Source organism: Nylanderia fulva, unplaced genomic scaffold, assembly GCF_048542155.1.
Source record: "Nylanderia fulva isolate GAGA-0341 unplaced genomic scaffold, ASM4854215v1 Scaffold4, whole genome shotgun sequence".
NCBI classification, from domain to species: domain Eukaryota; kingdom Metazoa; phylum Arthropoda; class Insecta; order Hymenoptera; family Formicidae; genus Nylanderia; species Nylanderia fulva.
In genome coordinates this window covers 8,236,055-8,260,493 of record NW_028190476.1, presented here as the reverse complement: position 1 = coordinate 8,260,493, position 24,439 = coordinate 8,236,055, and the positions used below count along the sequence as shown (strand labels likewise).

At 30.1% G+C, this 24,439-nt stretch overlaps 1 protein-coding gene and 4 non-coding genes across 5 annotated transcripts in view; 1 reads left to right on the top strand and 4 right to left on the bottom strand.

Annotated features, from left to right (window-relative positions):
* The window catches only part of nvy (CBFA2/RUNX1 partner transcriptional co-repressor nervy), a 64,557-nt gene extending 61,614 nt beyond the window's left edge, over nt 1-2,943 (bottom strand). Inside the window, exon 1 of the mRNA XM_085486082.1 lies at nt 2,461-2,943. The gene's annotated coding sequence lies outside the window, so the exon portion shown is untranslated. The remainder of the gene's footprint in view (nt 1-2,460) is intronic.
* Nucleotides 2,944-12,939: 9,996 nt separating this feature from the next.
* LOC114937917 (5S ribosomal RNA) lies at nt 12,940-13,060 on the bottom strand. The gene has a single exon (XR_003820962.1). It is a non-coding gene; the product is annotated as a 5S ribosomal RNA (ribosomal RNA).
* A 727-nt stretch (nt 13,061-13,787) lies between these two features.
* Nucleotides 13,788-13,908, bottom strand: LOC114937918 (5S ribosomal RNA). The gene has a single exon (XR_003820963.1). It is a non-coding gene; the product is annotated as a 5S ribosomal RNA (ribosomal RNA).
* Nucleotides 13,909-15,164: 1,256 nt separating this feature from the next.
* Nucleotides 15,165-15,285, bottom strand: LOC114937919 (5S ribosomal RNA). Its single transcript, XR_003820964.1, has one exon. It is a non-coding gene; the product is annotated as a 5S ribosomal RNA (ribosomal RNA).
* Nucleotides 15,286-17,185: 1,900 nt separating this feature from the next.
* LOC114937916 (5S ribosomal RNA) lies at nt 17,186-17,306 on the top strand. The gene has a single exon (XR_003820961.1). It is a non-coding gene; the product is annotated as a 5S ribosomal RNA (ribosomal RNA).
* Nucleotides 17,307-24,439: the final 7,133 nt, after the last annotated feature.

The window sequence follows — 24,439 nt, the reverse complement described above, 5'->3', positions numbered from 1 at the left end:
AACTTACAATTATATATATATTATATATATATATATATATATATATATATATAATATATATATAATTGTAAGTTAAAAAAGTCTATTTAATTATATATATATTATATATATATATATATATATATATATATATATATATATATGTATAGAATTCGGGTACTATCTCAAATCTTGCAAGTTCTCGATCTAAAAAATTCGAATATAACTAATTATAAATTCGATTACTTTGCAAGTACAATATATGAAAAATGATTTCTTATAATTATAAGAAATAATTTTTCAATTTTTAATCTTTTTAATATTTAAATATTATTCGAATCCTGGAGAATAAAACTTGCTAATTGGATGCTTAAGTACATATTCAACTCTCTTGATCCCATCCCTAACAAGTGTATTTCCTCATCAACCGGGTACCGAGATCGTTTTCTGTTAATGAAGCACAGCTTACCTTTCAAAATACCTGTAATACCCATAAATTTCCCCGGCGCCTCGTCGAGAGAAAGAGAGAGAGAGAGCACGAGTGGAATGAGAATAAGAGCAAGTGTGAGAGAGAATAAGAGCGAATAATTTTCGGCATCAAAGCTAGAGCGCTGCCAGATGTCGGCCAGATGTTCAGGTGAGGCTTGACACTCGCTCGCGCAAAAAAAGGGTGGAAGAAGGGGAAAAGAAGGCGCGCGAAATAACTTTCTTTGTATTAATGAAGCAAAAAATGTTTCTGTTAACAAGGAAACACTGTACTCGAAAGATATATTCTTTAATCGGAACAATCCCGATAAACTATTCGGATAATTCTTTCGGGTCGGACGAGTAATATTTTTCATTCTGAAGAGTAATATTTTTTTACGGTATATACTTTTTATGCTGCATCACATATCATAGACAGTTTAGGAATTTTTTGGCAATGTTTTTTCGAGCGCTCTCAAAAATACATATATACATATATATCTATATATTACAAACAAAACACGCACGATCTACATTTCAATCCGGATATAAAGGGATTAACAAATTTCGCGATTTTCTATAGTATATATATATAGTAGTGTGTGTATAAAACGACAGTCTAGTTTGCGTGGTTTCACGTATCGAATCAATGAAAAATTGATTGAACACGACTGAAAAGGTCAAGATACGATATTTCGAATTAATAGCAGAATTGATCGATACGCGATAGTATCGTGCAGTAGAGCTCTTTTGGTAAAAGTTGCAACATATAGTCGTAAGGTTTGCAATGACGACTTGAAATGACAGCAGAGTTTCGCGGGACACGCGATTTCCTAGTTATCACGTTCTCCCCATAGCTTTGTAACGCGAACTTTATCGTCACACATGTGTGCATGGTTATATGTATCATTTTCTAATTATTTTAGCATTAAAATCTTCATTTCGAAGAATCACGTCATTTTCACATGGAAGAAGAATATCCTAATAAATAATTATTTGACAGAATAAATTTTTACGATACAGGAAATAAAATTGTTTGATTCGTTCTGTCAAATAAATCGTAAAAATGGTAACATGCATATTAATATATATCCACAATATTGTCATGCTAATCATTTATAATAATCGGATTACATTTGTATAAACCTATTACAAAGGATGCAAAAATGCATATGCAATTTATTTTAGTACGAAGCTATTAATATCAATACCTACAATCCTCTTTCTTATTATTATTCATAGCATTTTTATATTATATCATTTTTACAATTATACAAGATACATCTATATAAGTGCGAAAAATTTTAGATAATTCTTTAAAAATTAAAAAATTTTTTAATAAAACTTGGTGGATATATTTTTCGTTTAATTTTTTTTAATTTTTCTCAAATTTGAGAAAACAGTAAACATTTAATTTTTAGAAAAGTGTAACTCCTTAGATAAGAGTATGTTTATATAAGAAACTCACATTCATTTTCGACAAAGAATCATCTCCTCAAACTTTTCACATTTATTTAGATACACCCTGTACATGTACACTTTTATTATAACTTTTACATTGCATAAGAATAATATAAAAATAAATAAAATAATTTATTAATATAATTCCTAATTATAGAAGATAATGATTAAGATAAAAATATTTTCTTAGAGAAAGATAGAGAGAGAGAGAAATACACAAAGATAAATTCAAATATTTTGTTAAATTATCCTAAATTCGAAAGACTGTTTTTAAATCGTCAAAAATATCGCAACCCTTAATTTTTTGCCGATTATTTACAAAGATCTTCCTGTTCACAACAATTGTCACGGATGCAAAAAAATTATCCAACAAATAACAGAAATAAAAAATATAATATTTTATTTAATCACTCAAAATTTGGAAAACGGTCAAAGATATCGCACTTTTAATTTTTTCTCGCTTTATAAAGACATCTTTTCTATTCGTGCAATTATTCACAGGCACGAAAAAAAAACTCGCGTGTGACAGACAATATAACTATAGCAAATTCTCACCTTCCGCCTGTTTTTTTTTTCCGTGATCAACGCTCACGCAGCGTGTCGGGGATGTAAACCGCAAAAAAAATCCAGGCCTGTCGATCAGTCACAATTTCCAGTCACAGCTATCGCGGATTTTCACGAGCGCCAGATATGCTCTCGCGAACGAACGTCAACGATTCGTCCCATCATCCTCATCATCATCGTCATCATCATCATCATCATCATTATCATCATCATCATCATCATCATCATATACGAAGATGCACGCTCTTTTCTTTTCAAAACATTTGGAGATGACAGCGAAATTTTCGAAAACGAGGAAACAGAAAATTCCAGATATCGAAAGAAAAAGGGAAAAAGAAGGGAAAATAATTCGCGTTCGCGCGATTTTATAAGATACGTAAACGAAGGAATGCTTATATGACAAATAAATACGCGCGCAAACGACAAGGTCTCGAAACGACGACGGAGCGGCGCGAACGAGCACAACGCACGAACGGCGGTCGGCGGCCAACTGACTACGAGAGTCTCTCGCCGGAGAACCGAAAGGACGACGCCAGGCGGCCGGAGAACCCGGTGGCGGAAGAGGAGGCGCGATCGTGCGGTTTGCTAATCTCCGCCACGCAACCTCCGGTGTATACCTTTTAACCTGTGATATGCCCTCTTCCTGTGCAGCCGATGATCCCTCCTGGCGCCGGGAAAAACAATTCGCGAGAGGAGGCACCTGGCCGGAGTAGCGGAGTTATTTTCAGGTCGGGCCAGATGATATGAGAGACCCGGGGAAAAAAAGAGTTCCGAATGCCGGAAATTTATATTTGGAGAAGAATGATTTCTCACGTAACGCGTGGTAATTTGGATAACTACGTCTCTTTTAAAAGAGAGAGAGAGAGATCTGTTTTTCACGAGAAATTGGGAAACATCTTCCGAACAGATGATACTTCATTTTATGCGCACTTGAAGATTAATTCTCTAAACAGATGCAATTTTGAATACGTCTTTATTTGTTCTGGAAATAAATTTTCTGTGCATTTTATATATTGCAAAATATTATATTTAATATAATGAATATTAAATTAAAATATAGTAAATATTAAATATTAAATATTTTATGGCATACAAAATATACACAAAAATTTATTTAGTATAGACACTTATTTTTAAATAATGTGTAAATAATCATTAATTTTAAACATTTAATAGGATTATAATTATATAATTTACACTATTAGATCTTTATCCTTATAAATTATTTTTATTAATTTTAATTTTCAAAATTTTAATATTAAAAAATAACCTTAACATAAATTATAATAATTATTTTAATAATAATATATAATTATAATAAAATTTTAGAAGATGATTCTTTGTCAAAAATTAAGAGAAGTTTTTATATAAACATATACTCTTATATGTCTCCCTGAGGAGTTACACTTTTTTAAAGAGGGAAGTAAAAATTTAGTTTTATTTTTTCTCTTTCAGACAAATTTAAAAAAGGAAACTTGGTGGATATTTTGTACTAATAAAAAAGATACTTATTAATATTTTTTTAATCTTTCAGTATCATTATAAGGGAATAAACTAACAATCCCTATTTATAATTTTTAGTATATGTTTATATAAGAAACCCCTTTAATTTTCGACAAAAATCATCTCCTAAAATTTTTCGCACTTATTTAGATACAACTTGTATAATTATTGTATATTTATACATATCTTAAATATACATATATATATATATATATATATATATATATATATTTATCTTATATTCTAATTTATTTTAATGAATTTTATTTAACCCTCAATTTTTTATTTTAATAAAAATTTAAATAATAAATCTTATCTTATTTGATATATTTAATATTCATATTTTATAACTTCACATTGCTTCTAATTATTATTCTAACAAAAATATATATAAAATAATGTTGCTTTAAATCATAAAATACAAATTCATCTTTTTATTATATGTATATATATATACATATAATAAAAATATCTTTTTCTATGTTAAATTTTATCCTACATTTTAATTTATTTTAATGAATTTTATTTAACCCTCAATTTTTTATTTTAATAAAAATTGAAATAATAAATCTTATCTTATTTGATATATTTAATATTACATTTTATAACTTCACATTTCTTCTAATTATTATTCTAACAAAAATATATATAAAATAATGTTGCTTTAAATCATAAAATACAAATTCATCTTTTATTACGAGAAAAACTGATTTTCTCCCGAACGTTCCTCGCAGAGATTTTACTATTCGATCCAGAGAGAACCGCGCGCGCGCGCGCGCGAGATCGATGCGAAATCATGGTGAAGCGATGTTTCTCGCCGACGACGAGAGGTGCGAGACGGCCGAAATGTAGGCGCGCGCACGTTCCTATACGCGATATTGTAAACGGGCCAGTGTGCTCCTGACGTGTCGATATATTCCCGCGAAGAAAGGCTCTGCCGCTGAAGCTGAGAAATAGCTTGGCCTCCCGTATCCCCTCGACACCGGGATGTGTGCAGCCTCGCACATCACCTCGCGGCACTTTGAATCCGGCGTCGCTCCTTTAACGCTCCTCAGCTCTTAGACGAGGCGCGACATCGATCATCACCGTGGAATCTCAGCGCGATCGAGAAAGATTCCGGAAGATGCGTGTGCGCGGAAATTTCGATTGTCTCGCATTAGACGATCCGCGTATACGAGAAATTACGATCGGAATCTCGCGAGATTTGTTATAGAGTCGAAATAAAATAGAAAAGTCAAAATATATCTCTAAAAATATTGTTATATTAATATTTTATATGATAAATTAATAAATTGGTATTTAATATATTATATATATATGTAAATAAATTTGATATGATATAATAATATTTATTATACATTATAGTAAATATTAAATTTATATTGTATATTTTATTAATAATATTATAATATTAAATATATTAGTAATATTATTGAAAATCGAGGATTTACTCCAGGGATATTATGAAATATTATAATATATAATATTTAGATTAAATATTAAAATATTATTATAATGATGTTCATATCAAATATGTGTAATGTTATCATTTATATATATTTTGAATTTTATAATAAATAATAATTAAATAATATATATTCTAAAATAAATATTTTAATTATAAAAATATCATTTAATATAATGTAATATTATTAATATTACGGGATCTTTAGAGCCTGTTTAGATTGTTCGATCAAAATTTGCCAATTTTTCCTATGTTGTCGAAAATAGGAAAGAAACCCAAATGATGTTGACGTTAAGCAACGACATTCCTTTATCAAGCGGAAAGCTGTCCGCCTCAATTTCGAGCGGATCAGCGCGGGAGCACCGACCTGTGACCGATTTTCCAACTCGGCCGCTGACGAGGAATGCTCGTCGACCCACAATCACGCCAGCTGTCCTCGTGGAAGATGTGATGCCGTCGACCATCCCGCGTTCGACGTTCGCTATTGATCGGATTCGTACGCGTGAATTCTCGAGACTCGTCATCCATCCGTCGCCGTCGCATTCGTTTCGACTTAATCCGCGATTTATGAAATGAGATAGCAGAATCAAAACATTTTATGACAATGCGACAATGACACGCTGGAATGGACTTCTACAAATCTCGAAGTTATATGAATAATTCGAAACGAGAGTTTAAACTTTCTTTTTGAATCACAAGCGATTGAACATGTGCGAACGACCTGTCACAAAATAATGTTCACATATATATTTATATATATATATATATATATATATATACATTATACATATTATATAAAAGTATATAAAATTATATAATAGATGAAGTGATTCTTAACTTTGAATCATTTTCTAAAAAATCATCTTTTGTGTACCTATTGAACCAAGTTTCATTCAATTATTCATTCAGTACGATTACTATATGATTATCACGTATACATTAAAAATAGCTTATTATGATGTATAAAATAAATTCTTTAAACATTATAAGCTATTTTTAGCATATACATGACAAATTATATAATAATCGTATTGAATAAATGAACACTTTATTCAGTGAGTACAAAGTGATTTAAAGCACTAACTTTCTCGCATGTTCCTACGAACGTAAATATATAAATTCACATAATGCTATCTTAAAAACCTAATCTAATTAATAGTTATTTCTATTCTCAATTACGTAATTTTTTGCAATTTTTTAAATATTTAGTAATATGTTATCATACAATTATCCTCGATTAATATTTTTTGACAGAAATCAGCTGATAACTGTCAAAAATATTAATCGAGTTTAAAGCATATTATAACATATGATTAATTTAATTAACATATTAACGCTTTAATCGTCTGATTTCAGTCAACAATATTAATAAAGCATTAAAACTTTTAAATAATAATATGTTAAAAAATTAAAATAGTAATATGTTGTAAATAACATGTTATAATACCTTATCCACAATTAATAAATCTTTTTTGACAAAAATCTACTGATAATAGTTAAAAATATTAATCAAATTTAAAGTATTATAATATATTATTTAAAATTATTATTAATATTATTTCATTTAATTTTATTTTGAACACACTGTCAAACTGCTAACCATCGTGATGACAGCCTCTCAATATGCTATTAATATATAACGCAGAACGCAAATCGAAACAGCCAAAATCAGCATCGTGGAAAAAGGCAACAATATTTGTGATAATCGACTTAACACAGTTTTTTTAGAAAAGAAAAATTATAAAAAAAAATTAATTATCTTCTCTAATAATAATATTATCTAATAATGTCTCGATTTGCGTTATGCATTATATTAATTTATACCATAAAGTAGCTGTCATCGTGAGGGTGAACAGTTTGACAGTTGTTGACAAAAATAAATGAAATTGACATACTGTATATATATATATTTTTTTAATTACATTATTTTTAATATAAAATTTGACAATTGACGTTTGTGTTATTTTTATATATAAAAAAGTGAATATAACAAATTATTCAGATATGCAAGTCCAAAAGGAATTTGTTTCCAATCTAAGCTCGCAGCGCTGACATTTAACATTTCCGAATGCGCGGACACGTGCGTGCCTCGTTGCTCAGAGTGACAAGTATGTATATGTGCGTGTATACTATATATGCGTGTGTGTAGCGTATGTTTGTATGTATTTGTGTGTGAACGCGGAGATTACAGACGGTGCGCGGACGTGCGCGTTTATCGGCACAAATTTGCGCGCGCGCACCACATCGCCGACCTATTATACGTATTATTAGCACTTCGTCACGCCACCCTGTCATCGCCACGTACACACTCATCGTGCATACGCGCGCTGACGCGAGATTCCCCAAGTCCCGTCTGCACGCGATCAGGTGCGACGTCGAGCTCTCCTTCGACTTTATTTAAGGGATCGTTTATCCGGACGCGCGAGATAGGTCTATATCACAAGACATTCTCAGGATTATCCTAAAAATGTCCAAGATGGTCCAGGACATTTGTAGGATGTTTTAAAATATCAATATATTTTATGAAAATTTAATATTCATATATAATTATTTTTGCGTTACTCCTAATAGCACAACATATCCAAAAGATATTCAAAGGATATTTAGCCAGAGGACATTCAAACATCCTCAGGATGTTTTCTGGACGTTTTCGGGATACGTGCATTGTTAGGGACGCAATCTAAAATTGTTTTACTTTCAAATTTTTTAATTTTATAATAACTATCTCGAGCATATATATTTTTTGAAAAAACTACAAGAATACGAAAAACTACTGGTATAATAATAGTTCTTCAATAGTACATTATTGAAGAATTATTGTTATATTAGTAATTTTTCACATTCTTATACCTTTTTGTATAGGTAAACTTTTTTCCAATATAAAAATCAGTATAGACGTCCTTTTCATATCCTATAAAAGTCCTTGGAATATCCCACACAATAGCCTGAGGATAATTTAGGGAGAAAAAATGACGATCATTTGCTCTTCCTTAGGACATCCGGAGGAGATTAATTAGGATTTAATTAAGATTAATTTAATTAGGATTAAAACAGGATATCCTGAGGATATCTGTTAAATCCATATTAGATATCCTTTGGATTTCCAGAGGACATTCATGTGCTGTCTGGGTCTTATTAAAATTTAAGAAAGAAAAAATATCTCGGAAGAGGATATCCGAGAGTGGATCATGTTTTTGCTCCGAAAATCTCTGGGGGTTGCTCTTTCCTCTTCCTTACTTTCCCGTAAGTGTGCGTCGTGATTATGTCATGTCGAGGCGACAAAACGGATGAGACAAGAATCGAATGAGCTCGCGCAGTCATCGGGGGATGACGAAGCAGGGTTGCAGACTACACACTGACTGAGTCGCCGGTAATTGGATGGACGGCGGAGTAATTTATCGAGCCGCTTCAGGTATGACGCGCCGCGAGTTTCGACGTCGAATTAGCGCGGGAACTCTCGGATAGGAATTAGTGGAGGCGAAGCAATCTAAGTTTTCCCTCGGCGCGGCCAGCCGGAACCACTGTGCGAATAGCAAATCATACGACCTGATACAGATATTACATATGGTTTACCTTTCCCCTGAGTTTTCGCCCCTTCGTAGTTATAGTAGTTAGTAGGGATGGGATCATTAAAAATCTGAGAATCGAATCCAATAATCAAGTTTCATGTTTTTAGAATTCGAATTCTTCATAAGAAAAATAATATTTTATATATCAAAAGTACACTGAAAAAACATTTATTAAATTAGAATAAATAATTATTTCAATACTGCCTAATAAATCATTTGTTTGAATTGAAACTAATAATATTGATTTAATGTGAGAAATATTTATTTGATATAAGAAAATCCTTTTTAAAACAGATAAATATTTATTTGTCGCAAATAAATGATTTATTAGGCAGTATTGAATTAAATATTTAATAATTTGTTTCGGTGTACTTGCGAAACAATTGAATCTAGAACAATTATGTTCGAATTTTAGATCGAGTGTCAGCAAGATTCGAAATAGTAATTATAAATATTTTCTATCATAAAAAATTGAATCTTTTACAAATAGTACTTGAAAGGTAAAATAAAAATCTATTTATGTACTTGCTATATACATCCATATTCATTCACCTACTTCCACATTCTCCTACAAGTATTCATAAGAGTATTCAAATGTACGTACTTTTTTAGCTGAACTCGCTGCAGTAGTTCAGTAATAATAAGTTTAACTTTTGTAATTGGAAAGAAAAAGATAAACTCTGAACTAGTGCAGCCAGTTCAGCAAAATAACAAATCTACATATAAGAGATTTAATCCTATCATTAGTAGTTAGTAATTCTCCACGCGTGCATGATCGTCAGGTCTGTGATCTTATACCTATAATGTAGCTTCGGCAAATCAGAGTGGCGAATTTGAATAGTTTTCATAGATTTTGAGAAATCTGTTTGTCGTTATAAAATCTTCGAAGATAATATTTTGCTGCCTTCTATCATTAACAAAATAAAATATTTAGAAAGTAAAAGAAAAATATTTCCGGTTTGTTTACGCCGATAATGGCCGTCAGGGCACCGAAGTCACATTTGAACATGACTTGGGGCTACTAAACATGGACATCACCATAGATGAGATCTTCAAAGGTAACAACACCATGGAACTTAATACCTCTCCGGGTGCAGATGGTATCCCTCCTGTTTTCTTTAAATCTTGTAATTTTATAATAGCTAGGATTTTATGACTAATATTTAATAAATCTTTATTATGTAACTTTCCTGGGTGTTGGAAACTAACAGTTGTTACATCAATTTTTAAAGGAGGTGATAAAACGCTTGTATCAAATTACAGACTCATAAGCAAACAAAATGTTATGTAACTGTTCGAAAATATCGTTGCGGAGAAATTGTCTTTACTATGTAAAGATATTATAATTGATGAACAGCATGGCTTTATGTCTGGCCGCTCTGTTCTAACAATTTACTTGCATATCATGACTTCTTAAACGCGGCAATTGAGGAGGTCTTTGATACTGTTATAGTGAATTCAATTGGATGCACTATAATATGCACTGAGTGCATATAAAGGTTTATCACACACAAGTTCACAATGACACAAATAATTAAAAAAGGAAAATGAATAATAGTAAAAGCTATTATTATTGTTGTTCAATATGAATAATAATAATAGCAACTCTTACTATTAATTATTTTAATTTTTTAATTACTTATGTCATTATATAATTGTGTGCAATAATCTTTACGTGCACTCAGTGCGCACTAGTGCATCCAATCGAATTCGCTATTAATCACCCTCGTTTGTTATGTAAACTGTAAGCATATGGAATTGACGGGACTATGTGTTTAAATGTATCTCAAGTTTTTTAACAAACAGAACACAAATTATTAAGTTTAAGGATGGCTTTTCTGAGGTCATTCAAGTTCCTTCTGGTGTTCCACAGGGGTCGCATCTTTTTCTGTTTAATTTGTTTATAAACGATATTAACACTGTTCTTAAACACTGTAGATTTTTGTTATACGCGTATGACTTGAAAATTTTCCGTAGAATCGATAATACAAGTAATGCAGAATCTCTGCAATCTGACCTGTCACTGGAAGCTTGATACAAATGACATGCAATTTAATTTATTTAAATGTAATGTAATTTACTTTAGCAAAAAGAGAGTTGTTTATGTTCACGACTATATTTGTTAAGTAGTGCTCTTCTCTTGAGTGTAAATTCAATTCGTGATTTGAGTGTTATTTTTTGCACAAATTTGTCTTTCGACTTGCATGTCCAGACAATCACTGGTCGTGCATTCAAAAGACTGGGTTTTGTCATGCGCTCATGTAAATTCTTTAAAAACATTCATACGCTAAGGTTATTGTATTGCTCCTTGGTGAAGTCACATTTGGAGTATGCGGTCGTTGTTTGGGCTCCGTATCAAGCCAAATATTGTAAAATGATAAAGGAGTACAACACCGGTTCCTTCATAGAATAAGCTTCTTAATGGAGAGTTCAATGCAATTTTCTGATTATTCATACGACTCTTTGCTGGTGATCAACTAACATTAGAGAATAGAAAAGTATTTCTCGATCTAATATTTCTATACAAATTAATAAATGGTCGCATCATCTGCCCAAAGTTGCTGAGCCGGGTGGGATTGCATGCTCCGACTAGGCCACTGAGGAGTAGCGTTATATTTTTTGAGGAAACGCATCGTACAGAGTTTGGGAGAAATAAACCACTGAATCGACTATGTATCGTAGGTAATAAATTTAGCACAAATGTGGATTTCTTCTACCCGTCACTATTAACTGTAAAGCGATCATTAATGGTTTGTCTGCAGTAAAGCTCCCATTTTAAGTTAATATTCTTTTATATGTATTTTATTGCGTGTTATTTTCAATTATTTTTCTTCTTAATATTTTTTCATATATATTTTAGTTAGGTATTATTTTTAAATATTTTATTTTGATTTATTTTCTCAATATTCTGTTATATATTAATATATATATATATATATATATATATATATATATTGAATATTATTTTCAAATATTTTTCTTCTTTTCATTGTATGTTATTTATGTTTATTGTACATAATGCATTTATTCTGATGTTCTGTCTTTCATCTCTAATTTTTGTTTATACGTTGTAACAATTTTATTTGTATTCTTAATTAATGTGCATTCTAAAGTGATTTTTATTCCGTTAAATAAATAAATAAATAAATAAAATAAATAAAAAAGTTACGTAAACTGATTAAAAAAATTTTATTGGCTGAAATTTTTGTGCCTCCTAGTACCAAATGATTCAATAATAAGACAAAATAAATCAAACAGATCTTTACATAAAAAGTATAATAATGCAAAACACAGTAATTTTATTCTTTTTTTATTACGTACAAATCAATTTTACAGACTAATTTTTAAACAAATTTAGAAAATTTATATTATTTAAAATTTCTTCACATTTTTACGTTAAAGTCTGAAGCTTTCTTTGCAAAATCGTTTTTTAAAATTTAAATTTCGTTCTTTCCTCATCGCAAATTGAAAAGAAAATGTCATTTTTACTTTGATCATTCATAACTTCGTTAAAAATCATTGCACAGCAATTTTAAGAATGAATTCTTATAAAGCTGAATCTTTGCTCTACAGTAAGATATAGAGATTGAACTTTTTAACTCGCGAATTTTTTACAAATAGGTGAAAATAACAAAAAATTTGCGAGTTTTCTTCTTCTTGCATAAACTTTAAAAAAAGTTATGTAAAGTGACAGAAAATTTTATTGACTGAACTTTTTATGTCCAGATCTTTACATAAAAAGTATGTATAATCCATTTCTAAAACAGGCATGTAAAGTCGATACTCGCATTTCTCGAAGTTTATTGTTGTTGCTTTTCCGCGATGCTAATTGGCTGTCTCGATTCTATTCGTTATATTCGTAGCATTAAGCAAAAAAAATATATATCATTATCAATAAGATTTGATTAAAACAAAAAAAAATAAAAAAGAGAGTGCTAACAGTACACGGTGTTCCCAAGCGGTCACCCATCTAAGTACTATCCATGCTCAACGTTGCTTAACTTCAGTGATCGGACGAGAACTGGTGCTTGAACAACGTGATATGACCGTTAACGAAAATAACATTCTCAGTTTCTGTGAAAATGTTGTACATAATTTGAGAATTTTAAGACTATTGTATAGATAAAATAATGCAAAACACAGAAATTTTATTTTTTCTCTTTTATTATCTACAAATCAATTTTACAGATTAATTTAAGCAATCTTAGAAAATTTATGTTATTTTAAATTTTGTGACATTTTTATAATACGTTAAAGTTTTCCCTGCAAAATCGTTTTTTTAAATTTAAATTTCGATCTTTCTTCATCGCAAATTGAAAAGAAAATGTCATTTTTACTTTTATCATTCATAACTTCGTTAAAAATCATTGCGTAGCAATTTTAAGAATGAATTCTTATAAAGCTGAATCTTTGCTCTATACTAAGATATAGAGATTGAACTTTTTAACTCGTGAATTTTTTACAAATAGTTGAAAATAACGAAAAAATTTGCGAATTTTTTCCTTTTTGTATAAACTTTAAAAAAAGTTACGTAAAGTGACAGAAAATTTTATTGACTGAAATTTTTATGTCCAGATCTTTACATAAAAAGTATGTATAATCCATTTCTAAAAAAGCATGTAAAGTCGATACTCGCATTTCTCGAAGTTTATTGTTGTTGCTTTTCCGCGATGCTAATTGGCTGTCTCGATTCTATTCGTTATATTCGTAGCATTAAGCAAAAAAAATATATATCATTATCAATAAGATTTGATTAAAACAAAAAAAAACAAAAAAGAGAGTGCTAACAGTACACGGTGTTCCCAAGCGGTCACCCATCTAAGTACTATCCATGCTCAACGTTGCTTAACTTCAGTGATCGGACGAGAACTGGTGCTTGAACAACGTGATATGACCGTTAACGAAAATAACGTTCTCAGTTTCTGTGAAAATGTTGTACATAATTTGAGAATTTTAAGACTATTGTATAGATAAAATAATGCAAAACACAGAAATTTTATTTTTTCTCTTTTATTATCTACAAATCAATTTTACAGATTAATTTAAGCAATCTTAGAAAATTTATGTTATTTTAAATTTTGTGACATTTTTATTAGGTCCTTGAATAAGTTCTCGCTGTTTCTTAAAAGATGGCGTAGCGGCACTCTGTGCATGGAATTTCGTACGGAAACGCATCAGCTAAGTAGTACTATATGTAACCTCAAATTCTAGTAGATACAGTTTACCACAGTGTCAACCACGTGTTTAATTACCTATTGCGAAAATGTCTACTTTTGTGCCAAATAAAGTGTTTTTGCGGGGAATTTTATTGCACTGCTTTATTCAAAAGAAATCTGCAGCTGAAGCACACAGAATTCTTGTTGAAACATATGGTGACAATGCTCTGTCGAATACGACATGCAGAGACTAGTTTAGGCGCTTTAAAAATAATGACTTTGACCTTGAAGATAAAGAACGTTCTGGAGCACCGACAAAGTTTGAAGACGAAGCATTGGAGATCATTGCTTGATCAAGATCGGGCGACGGACAATACTTTGAGTAAAGTTATTGTAAGCCTTATATTTTAAATAAATGTTTTTTTTTAACAAAAAAACAGCGAGAACTTATTCAAGGACCTAATACGTTAAAGTTTTCCCTGCAAAATCGTTTTTTTAAATTTAAATTTCGATCTTTCTTCATCGCAAATTGAAAAGAAAATGTCATTTTTACTTTTATCATTCATAACTTCGTTAAAAATCATTGCGTAGCAATTTTAAGAATGAATTCTTATAAAGCTGAATCTTTGCTCTATACTAAGATACAGAGATTGAACTTTTTAACTCGTGAATTTTTTACAAATAGTTGAAAATAACGAAAAAATTTGCGAATTTTCTCCTTTTTGTATAAACTTTAAAAAAAGTTACGTAAAGTGACAGAAAATTTTATTGACTGAAATTTTTATGTCCAGATCTTTACATAAAAAGTATGTATAATCCATTTCTAAAAAAGCATGTAAAGTCGATACTCGCATTTCTCGAAGTTTATTGTTGTTGCTTTTCCGCGATGCTAATTCTCTCGCTGTCTCGATTCTATTCGTTATATTCGTAGCATTAAGCAAAAAAAAATATATATCATTATCAATAAGATTTGATTAAAACAAAAAAAAACAAAAAAGAGAGTGCTAACAGTACACGGTGTTCCCAAGCGGTCACCCATCTAAGTACTATCCATGCTCAACGTTGCTTAACTTCAGTGATCGGACGAGAACTGGTGCTTGAACAACGTGATATGACCGTTAACGAAAATAACGTTCTCAGTTTCTGTGAAAATGTTGTACATAATTTGAGAATTTTAAGACTATTGTATAGATAAAATAATGCAAAACACAGAAATTTTATTTTTTTTTTTTTTTATTATCTACAAATTAATTTTACAGATTAATTTTTAAGCAATCTTAGAAAATTTATGTTATTTTAAATTTTGTGACATTTTCACGTTAAAGTTTTCTCTGCAAAATTGTTTTTTTAAATTTAAAATTTGTTCTTTCCTCATTGCAAATTGAAGAGAAAATGTCATTTTTATTTTGATCATTCATCACCAATAATAAGTCACCAAACACAATATAATTGTTATGCAACATATAAATAACAAGTAATATAACGGCTGTTATATGTTCTTAACGTTCAAATGACATAATTTTTTCTGCAACTGCAATGTGATTATGTTTTAGAATTGTTTTATTGTTATGTTATTTACTGGTTATTATCAGTGTGACAGCAATATAATTTAAACATATCATATATAACAAATATTATGTGTTATATCGTTACTTTGATGTTATATAATGTGTTATATAGAAATATAATATTAATATTATATTATATATATTATAACATAAATGTAACATATACATATATGTATAAAATGATAAAGTGCTCAGTTTTTATCGCTATTTACCGTCTTCGCGGTCTTTCCTCATCTCATCATATACTAACTGTGTATGAAAGTTTGGTGGAAGTTATAGTGAAGTCCATGACCATAACTGCATTACAATATTTACTGTCAATACTGAAAATCTATAGTTTATATCACGTACACTATAGATTTTCAGTACTAACAGTGAATATCGAAACGCAGCCCATGACGAGTCATTTTTTGATTTTGTACACGATAATTAGATGGATATTTATATGTTCCCTGGAAGACTTATAAGTTAGTGCGGTTTATCTCTTAAAGGAGATAAATAAAATATATATATATATATAAATAAAATAATATATTTTTGTGGTTTCCTCTTTTCTTTTAGATAAATATATACCTTTTTGCACATATTAATTCCAGAAAAGGTTTTTGAATTAATTCGAAAGCAAATGAAATAGTTTGCTTTCGCTTAGAATTAATTCAAAAATCTTTTCTGGGATTAGTAAAGGTATATACATTAAAAGTTAATATACAGTAACATATACGATAACAGTCACACTATAGTGTTATATTACAATAATGCAACAAGTTATATTGCTATCATACTTTTATATAACATTTTAGTTATCTGTCTCACTTTAGTTCTGTTATATTTACATTATATAACTGTAATAATCCATAAGTGGAAAATTACAATTTATATTTACGTTATGTACCGTATACGTTATATTATGTTATATTTTGTTATATAGTGACAATATAATAATCATATATCTGTGTTTGCTTACTTTAGTAACTTTTTTCACAGTTATTTATACAAATATTTGTATGATGTATACAAAGTAAATGTAAAGTATTTGTAAACAATTTACGAGTTAAAAAAATTCAATCTCTATATCTTACTGTAGAGCATATCTTACTGTAAAGATTCAGCTTTATAAGAATTTATTCTTAAAATTGCTGCGCAATGATTTTTAACGAAGTTATGAATAATCAAAGTAAAAATGACATTTTTTCTTCAATTTGCGATGAAGAAAGATCGAAATTTAAATTTAAAAAAACGATTTTGCAGGAAAAATCTTAACGTAAAAATGTCACAAAATTTAAAATAACATAAATTTTCTAAGATTGCTTAAAAATTAATCTGTAAAATTGATTTGTAGATAATAAAAAAAAAAAAAATAAAATTTCTGTGTTTTGCATTATTTTATCTATACAATAGTCTTAAAATTCTCAAATTACGTACAACATTTTTACAGAAACTGAGAATGTTATTTTCGTTAACGGTCATATCACGTTGTTCAAGCACCAGTTCTCGTCCGATCACTGAAGTTAAGCAACGTTGAGCATGGTTAGTACTTAGATGGGTGACCGCTTGGGAACACCGTGTACTGTTAGCATTCTCTCTTTTTTGTTTTTTTTTGTTTTAATCAAATCTTATTGATAATGATATATATTTTTTTGCTTAATGCTACGAATATAACGAATAGAATCGAGACAGCCAATTAGCATCGCGGAAAAGCAACAACAATAAACTTCGAGAAATGCGAGTATCGACTTTACATGCCTGTTTTAGAAATGGATTATACATACTTTTTATGTAAAGATCTGGACATAAAAAGTTCAGTCAATAAAATTTTCTGTCACTTTACATAACTTTTTTTAAAGTTTATGCAAGAAGGAGAAAACTCGCAAATTTTTTTGTTATTTTCACCTATTTGTAAAAAATTCACGAGTTAAAAAGTTGAATCTCTATATCTTACTGTAAAGCAAAGATTCAGCTTTATAAGAATTACATTCGTAAAATTGCTGTACAATGATTTTTAACGAAGTTATGAATGATAAAAGTAAAAATGACATTTTTTCTTCAATTTACGATAAGGAAAGGTCGAAATTTAAATTTTAAAAAACAGTTTTGGAGGGAAAGTTTCAGACTTGTTATTTTTTAGTCGCTTACAAGAACTATACGTATATGACCTTGAAGAGTTTGTGAAATGCATCACTAAACGTCCTTGAGACACGTATCACGTCAGTTATTAAATGTAACTCTCGACATCGCCTAGGGGTATATTTCTCTGGGTCTCGAATGGTCATCTTAACAACGCTTAGGGAATGATATCCTGAGTTAAGGTGAATCGTATGAAATTGTTCGTATTCCGTATATTTCTATGACACGTCTGTTTCGTATGACTGACTAAAATGAAGTAAGGACAAAGCCTTCCTTCCGAGATGCTCCGCTCAATCCTTCGCTCTAATTGGTGGGTGGTATGTCAATCGTGTATATGTTAGAATCGGCGACTGTGATATTGAAGATATCGCCGGACGCCGCCACACGTGCTTGAAACTGATCATGTGACATGTAGAGCAAGCGAGCGAGAGAGAGAGAGAGAGAGAGAGAGAGAGAGAGAGAGAGAGAGAGAGAGAAAGAGAACCTTCCGTGTTTAATCGCCGGTCATATTTATGGTCAGGGTTGGGAAGTAACGAGTTACTTGTAACGAAGTTACAGTTACAATTACTTTTTTTCGGTAACTATAACTTAACTTCGTTACTTTTCTCCATCTGTAACTGTAACTGTAACTTATTGTTAGTTACATTTTTTTAGTAACTAGTAACTATTTTAATAGTTACTTTATTAGTTACTTTTTTTGGAAACATGCGCTAAAAGTATTGTTTAAGTATGGTAGCCGTTATATTATTAAATTAAATTTTGATAACAGTAGCATATGGATCTTCATATGATTTAATCTTTCACCTAAAATTTTCATTTTGTGTACATAAAATAATATAACACATAATTAAGATCGACCAATCACAGTCAAATATTTAAAAAAATTCTTAAAGGTAATAATTGATCGATTTGCTTGCGACTTTGCGATTACCATTTAGTAACTTACTATAACTATTTTTACTGTTGTATATAAAGGTCATTCATACATTGATGTTAATTGCAAAGTCGCAAGCAAATCGATCAATATTACATTCAAGAATTTTTTTAAATACTTGACTGTAATTGTGCATAAAATGTAAGTTCCTTATATTTAAAACAATGTATAATTATTTTTAAAAAGTAACTAAAAAGTAACGACTCGTTACTTTTAGAGTAACTGTAACTGTAACGAGTTATTTTTTAAAATCGGTAACTTGTAACTGTAACTAGTTACTTTTTCAATAAAATAACTGTAACTGTAACTAGTTACTTTTACAAAGTAACTTTCCCAACCCTGTTTATGGTATGTAAAGATAAATATTTATAGTAATTATTTTGTAAAATATTTTTTAACTAAATTGTTAGCTCTTTCATTTACCGTTATGTGACGTATCTTTCTCGTATTTGATTTTTATCATGAGAATTATATAATACTGGAAAAAACGAAATTAATAAAATTAAAAATGTCACACGATGTGTACGTAAATTTATTTGTTAAACTATACTCTGTTGCCTAAGTATATTTAGTGTATATTACAATTTTATATTCTATTTTAAAATAAATGTCTAATAAGTTATTTATAAACATTTTTTACACATTTTTAACTTTTTATAAATGGTTAACAGAGTTTAAAAAACACATAAACATCTAATCAACTAAATTTTAGATTAGACTATATTAACCGGTCGTTTTGATTAAAAAATCGTTGTCTTTTTAACTCATGATTTCTTACTGACAAGATACTGTCACTCACGGATTGTAATGAAACTTAGCACACTTTTAAAACTATGCAAAATAATAGACACGTATTTTTTTATCGGCGGAGAAGCGGTTTTAAGAGCAGAAACACCCTTTATATATGGGGTTTACACGTTATAAATACATTCTTGATGATTTCTTTAAAACTTGGAGGTATTATATGGGGTTTTTAGGATCGCAAAATTCGAATCTGTCTCATTATAATTTAAAAATACAAAAAGGCTGATCAAATATGGCGTCTATACTTTGTGAGTAAAAGAAATTTTTAAATGAAATTGAGACGATGTCAATGGAAATAGACATTTTTTTAGTTTTCGAAACTGCTACATTAAATTTATTAAAAAATTCTCCGCCGATAAATTAAATTTATTAAAAAATTAGGAAGATACAAACATTTCGATAATGTATATACCATGACACGTTTTAATTGGAATAATCTACTTGCTTATATTAGTTTGAGAATTTACTGGCAGTAGCTTTTGCAATAGTAATATTTTTTAAATAGATGTGTCATGTACAAAGATTTTGTACACCAAGCACATATCATCACAGCTATGTCACTGCACAAATCACACGCTGGTGCATAGCTTTTAAAGTAATAATCTACTGGATTCTCGAATTCAGATAGTGTATAATATGCATCGTACAAAAGCGGTTATTTATAGAACACACTACTCCAAGTTAAAATAAAATCATGAAGAATGTATTTATAACGTGTAAACCCCATATATACAAAGAGGTGTTTCTGCCCTTAAAATCACTTCTCCGCCGATAAAAAAAAATGTGTCTATTATTTTGCATAGTTTTAAAAGTGTGCCAAGTTTCAATACAAACCGTGAGTGACAGTTGGATACCTTTACTTGTGAGTATTTATTAAAGAAAATATCAATTTAAAAAAATATGTATCATAATAATTTAATAAATATATTTATAATATTTACCATAATATTTATCGTAAATATTTTCTGATATTTATGATAAATATTTATGATCTATTGAATCTAAAACTCCAAAAACATTTATAAAATATTTATGATAAATATTTATAAAATATTGAAATAATTATTATAAATATTCTATAAATATTTTATAAATATTCTGTGCTGTCTGGGTTACTCTACAAATTCATTTTATAGATTAATTTTTAAGCAATCTTATTAGATAATTTGTTATTTTAATGTCCCAACTCGAGCACGCCAAGTTTTTGTTCATCATTTTAATTTTTTCAATGTCAGATCTAAATCGTTTCAACTATACAGATAATAATATCATAATTTTGTGCGACACGTTTACAAAGTGAGAAGAAAATTTTCCATTTCGTTATGTTCGTTGTTTTCTGTATGTAAAAGATATCAGAATTGAAGGAAATGAAAAAGCTATGACTTTTCGAAAGTAGAGATTTCAAGCTTTAAAATCTGTTTTTAATTTTTCGAAACAAAGTTACAAGTATTTAAAATTTGCCTATTTTTGAACAATTCCTTTGATTTCTTAATTGTTTTGAGGAGTGTATAATAGAAACGTGCAATTTTTTTAATTTCTCAAAATTCTGAACACTTCGTGGTAAATCTGATCGATTTCAATTCTGACGCTGACTGCATGAGAGACATTAGGTAAAGTAGAAGAAATCTTATGTCAAATGGCGCTGACGTGAATGGACGCTTGCTCAAACTCCGTAGATGAAGTTCTCGAAACTCATTTAATTACAACTCAATATTTTCTAGCGGAATAACGAACGTGCATTAAGAAGGAATCGATATTAAAATTTCGTCAAATAAATTATAGCTTAATATAGAGTTGATTCACTGATGAAGCAAAACAAAAAGACAGTTAAAAAAGACAGTTGTTATCAAAATATCATTAATTCCATTTATAAAAGTTTAAAAAAATATATAATTTCATAATTTTGTTAACGTCAAATTTTGTATATAGGTACATTTAACCACGTATTCCATCTCCTATCAGAATCCTAAATAACCGATTTTTTTCTTATAATTAGTCGTTTTAAACAATATTATTACAAACAAATTCTATTCTTCTTTTACTTCATATATTTTCCAATTCTATATATATACCCAAATACGTGGCATAAATTGCAACAATGCAAATAGACACCATCTACAAATTACGACGGCATGAATTAATTTTGATTTAATGAATTAATTTAATACATCATTATAAACATATATAGATATATCGCTTGCGAAAGAACCGTTAAATGCAACTCGAAATTCGTCACGTGGAAGAATTCGAGCCGTTCCTATAAATTGCGAAACCTCTGAACAATAATACAAAAAAATAGAAAAAGCTATTAGAAATTAAAAACAAAGAAAAAAAGTTATAAAAATAAAATTTTAAAAAAGAGAAGAAACATTTTTTTTTGTTTAACAAAAATAATATAATTATATAGACAAGGAAAAAGCGACGTATTATACGTATATAGAGTGAAGTAAATTTGGAGAACTTTAAGAGACCGGTCTCGAGACCGAAGACCTCGCCTGTTCGGCGATTTTCCGAAATAAAACTCGGGAATTTCGAGAGACCCAATTATCAACCCTCTCTCTCTCTCTCTCTCCGCCGGCGGCGCGTATCGAACGGACGTACGTGATTAAACGCTAATTCCGATTTATTCGACGTACGGCCGTAAGTTTAAGCGCGGTGATGGCGTCAATCGCAGGACCGACCGCGGGCCGCGTTTTACACGCGATCGTCCACCTACGTGGCCCGTAATTTACGACTTATCGGCGCAGTGTAATTTTCGCACTGCTGCAAAATTACACCGACGCAGAGCGAGAGAGCCGGTGATCGTCCCAACCCCTGGTGCACCCTCTCTCGCATTCCTCGCATTTCTCTCTCTCTCTCTCTATCCCTCTGCAGCTCTCTGGAAGTGACGCGAGATCGTGCTCCCGGCGCGGGCGGGCATGTACCGGGATGTCGATACCACGAGAAGCGGATGTCAATAGCACGAAGTCACTCCTCCGGCGAGGGAGAGGCCGCCGGATCCGCCGATTTTACAAAGCCCTCGCCGCTCTGTCGCCCGTATGCGTTAGAGGAAAAAAAGCGTTGGCCGAGAAAGCGAGAGAGCGACGGAGGAGTTCTTTATTTTCGGGACAGGGCACGAGATTTTATTACATCGAAAGATTATCCCTCTATCCCACGTGGAGAATATATATTAAATAAGAGAGAGAGAGAGAGAGAGAGCATATCCATACAGCACAGATTATTGCAATTATATTGCAGCAACGTTGCAATGTTGCAAGTTGCAATGCAACATTATAAAGACATTGCAGAGATATAGGTGCACAAAATTCCAGCACACTTGTAGCAACATGACATCAATATTTCGGAAATATTGCATGTAATCCAAATTCTATAATTTATATATTGTAATATTATATATACATATATATACCCAGCAAACACCAAGTTACAGCTATATAATTGTTAGTTGTAATTTTCCACTCAAAAATATAATACGTGTATTATAACAATTATATTGTTGAGTGGAAAATTACAACTAACAATTATATAACTGTAACTTGGTATTTGCTGGGTATAATATACTGTAATAAAATAATTTTTTGCAATATTGTACAATAAAAGATGTTAACGATAATCAATAATTTTATTATCTTCCAAAAAGCGGACATTTTAACATTGCTGCAATTCAACAGCAATGATGTAGCAACATTTTGCAGTAAATTTGCAATATTGCGGTGAAAGATTGTTGTAATGTTTTTGCAATCTAACGGTGCTGTATGGGTAATAATAAAAGTTATATTATAAGTCATTATATTATGAAAAAAAGAATTCCTTAAATCACGATTTTAGTATCTTAAATCTCGTTCGCGTAACACTAACATTTATTTTGGATACTAAATGCGTCCGCGCGTTTGATTAACGGAAACGGACATTTCGCACCTGGATGACAGAACTATGATTAAGGAAAGCAGACACTTCGCATGTGGAGGCCAGAATTAGAATTCAAGAAAATAACAGATATTTCGATATATCTATGTGCCAAAAAGTGACACATCTGAATTGGAGCTCTTCGTAACTGGTGTAGAAAAGTTTGATCTTGCATAAAATTAAATTGCGAGTTCAGAGGAAAGAAAATTTGTGACATAATGAATAATCTAATAAAGGAAACACACATTTAAAGAAAAAAAAGGAAAATTATGATTATTTGAAGAAACGAGATAATCGTTCTAGTTGTGTTTAGAAAACTCAATCGGAAAGCAAGTGTCAAAAACTGTCAGTATAAAGCAATTAAAAAGACGTACATGATATTTATATAGAATATTTCTAAATAAGTGCGAAAAATGCGAAAAAAGGGAGATTTTTTTTATATAAACATATACTCTTATATATCCTTCCTTGTGGAGTTACACTCCTCCAAAGAGGGAGGTGAAAATTAGATTTTTAATTTTTTTTTTAAATAGATAAATTAAAAGATGAAATTTTATTAGTGGATATTTTCCATTAATAAAAAGGATTTATTAATATTTTTTAAATGTTCTCGTATCGTTTTAAGAGGATGAAACTAACATCTTTCAGATTTTTATTAAAACTTTTTCACAGACCAAAATGTAATCATTTAAAAATAGCGTTAGAAACTTTTTTATTTCTTTTATTTTTTCGTAAAATCAATAATTTGTAAAAAAAGAACCTAATTTTTGCCTTCCCATTTGGAGGAGTGTAACTTCTCATGAAGGAATATAAAGGTATATGTTTATATGAAAAACTCCCCTTATAATTTTCAACAAAGAATTATCTCCTGAAAATTTTTACACTTATTTAAAAATATCCTGTATGATGCTGGAAAATAAAATTTTCTCTAAATAAACATA